Here is a 3,405-nt window from a genome sequence, read left to right on the forward strand (position 1 = left end):
TAATTTTGCTCTCATCTTCTTCTTTTTTCCAATCTGGTTATCTTTAAGCGAAAACCACTTTACGTAAGCCATGCACAAATATGAATAACTTTTATGAAGTTGTGCATCTTCACTTCCTTTGGTTCCAACTGAATGAAAGCTTAAAGCCTTCATTACGCGAACCCAGAAAGAAGGGTGGTAAATAATTTATGGGAAGTGGATCTTTAATTTAGTATAATTTAATCTTTTATTTTGACAATGTTACTAGTAGCTCTAATCAATCATGTTCAGTTAATAATAAATTTACATGCTAGTTGAAATTTTAAAGTTTAGAGAATTTTAACATAATAAAGGGACTAAAACCAAAATTAGACTTTATTTTTCCTGTTCTTTCGGTTCGGCTGGCGCTTGAAATGTAAGAGTAAACTAGGGGTGTTCATTCGGTTAACCGACCCGAAATTACTATAACTGAATTAACCGACCTTCCAAAAATTTTAACCGTTAACCGAACCGATTTTTTTTTAAAAAAAATTTAACCGAACCGAAATTTTTTCGGATAATAAGGTCGGTTAACCGAATTAACCGAAAATTATGTATTTTTTATTTTTGGTTAAAAATTACCCGAATTACCCGAATTAACCGAATTAACCGAATTACCGAAAAATACCCGAATTTTTTTTATTTTTTATTTTTAAAATTTAAAAAATTTATAAATTATTAAAGTAAATTGGGTTTTAGACTTTAGTAAATTGGGTTGTCTTTTAGTTTTAGTTTTATTGGATTGGGTAATTGGGTAAACTTTAGTTTTAGTTTTATTGGGTTAGGTAATTGAGTTTGGGTTGGGTTGGATAATTTTATTTATTAATTTTTTCGGTTAACCGAAAATTTTCGGTTAACCGACCGGTTTTGAACCGAATTAACTGTTAACCGAAAAATCATAAAAAAATTAACCGACCCCCGACCGAAAAAATTCGGTTAACCGACCGATTAACCGAATTCAGTCGGTTAACCGAATTTTTTCGATTTTACCCGAATTATGCACACCCCTAGAGTAAACTGTAATTATTTTGTACCCAAAGAAAAGAGTACGAGAGAAAACCCTGGGTGAGGGTTGGACCAATATAAACAAGAAATAGAGTGAGCAAGTGTGGGACCCAGAAAAACAGGACTTGAATTGCACGTCGTCTCGTTGGAGCATTCCATCTTAAGCAACGTGTTGGGCAGTGGCCGGCTCTCAAGGATTTCATTTTTCCACGTTTTATCCACTGCCCTTTTTTTTTTTGCCTGGTCAATCCCCCCAAATCGCCCCCATCTAATTTCACCCACCCTCACCGCCGTAATCCTCGACACTAACATTTTTCTTAATGGTTTTTTGCTTTGAGTTGAACCAACATTATTTCTGCTTGGAATTTTTTTTTTCTGTCTAATTGTACAAATTTTCTCCTTAAAAAGTAAGTTGTATCTTAATTTGACGATATATTTTATAAAAATTGTAAATTTATTTTTATTGGTAAGTTAAATAGTTGAGTCCAAAATTTAAATTTAACATTTTATATATAAAAAAATTAGTGAAAACCAATCATTTATATAGAATAAATTCGAAAAAAAATCAACATTTCAAGTTATGTGCTTAGCAATAATTAGAGTAATTTATTATTATTTTTTTAATTATGACTTGTTTGAAAAGATTTATGTAACAAATTTACTTATAAAATAAATGAAAAAGATAATTCAAATAATGAAATAGAGACTTACAAAATTATTTTGTCTCGGATTTAAAGGTCATTTATTTATTTTTGAAATTTAAAACACAAACATCTCCATAATTATAATATAAATAAAATTCTAAAAATTAGATTATAATAACTTAAAAAACTAATTTCGTAATTTTTATAAGATAAGAGAAATTGAGAAAAAGACTCCCTAAGATATATTGTTAGTTGATATAATGATTGCGATAAAGAACTTCGGGTGGCACTACCGAAAAAAAAGAAGAAAAAAGCATGCATTATTAAATGCAAAACAGCTGTGGATTAGAACACATGAAATGAATCAACTGGGGGAGATTTATTACTAAGATGGCATCAAATCAAATATAATAGGGATGGTTAGTTGATACTAATTTGTAAATGATTTATAGAGAATCTTTTAGCAGGTTAAATACATGTATCATGTTGTTAGAAGCTTGACAGTAATGTTTCATTTTCTTTTTTCAATTAAACAAATATTTAGATAGGTGAGCAACTCATGGAACCAAAGTTAAACCCCATTTATATAAAATAACTATTCCTTTTTTATCTATGCGATCCACGGTTAATAGTACAATTTAATTAAAATATATTGTTTTTTTTAATTGAAGAGTTTTGTTTAAATTTTTATAGAAATACATAATTTATTTTTAATTAATAAATAAACAGCAACAACAAAACAAATATGCAATCTAATTCAAACTAGAGAGATTGGACTCCACCATCAGCACTTCCCTAACTAACAGCCGGACTCTTCCATCAAATCAAATCTCATCAACTTTGAACTTAGAGAATTTGTCAACTGATCTGCCACAATATTCTGGGCTCAAGTAATAGGTATTACACGAATTCCCCAAGGACGAATAAGCATACTATGTAACATTCTTAGTTCCGTCAACCTGCTATCCGTGGCACCTCCAGTAAAAATGGTCTCAACCAATAAGCCATTGTCACACTCCAACTCCAATTTCTAGAACCTTTTATCCCATAGAAATACATAAATTGTTTGTTTCATTAGCTTGAATATATAATATTAAAATGATTTTTTTAAATAAAATATAAACTCATACGTTCATAAAAAAATTCATAAGTATAATTGCAACATTAAATGGATAAAAATTTTATAAATAAATTTTATTTATTTATTTTAATTAAAATAAATATGAAAATGAATTAAAACTAAATGTATATTAAATAATTAAATTTAATTGATTTAATTAAATTAGATGTAAAAAATATATTAAATATTTTTTGTCGGTTTGACCTGAATTTCAATTATTTTTTTAAATAATTTTTATTTAATTTTATTTATAAAAAATAAAAAATAATATAAACTTATATATTTTATTATCTTGACATTGTAAATTATTAAAAATGGAATAGAGACACTACAAATTCTATTTTTAGTAAAGATTACACCATTATATTTTTTCTTAGTTAAAATGAGATAAAATAATATATTTACTTGTTTTAAAAAATGTCAATGGTAAAATACATTACACACTCAATGGGTGCCACAATTTCAAACCTTGGAAGCAATAAGGTTAAAAGGGCAACCACGAACCCTGAACATGAACTATAAAACAGACAGATAATATCAAAATATATTTATTTATTTTATGGATTGTTATTTGATACACTGATAATGAAGTTTTTTAACTCCACAAGTGAACTTAAG

This window comes from Gossypium hirsutum, chromosome D11, assembly GCF_007990345.1.
Source record: "Gossypium hirsutum isolate 1008001.06 chromosome D11, Gossypium_hirsutum_v2.1, whole genome shotgun sequence".
Classification (NCBI taxonomy): domain Eukaryota; kingdom Viridiplantae; phylum Streptophyta; class Magnoliopsida; order Malvales; family Malvaceae; genus Gossypium; species Gossypium hirsutum.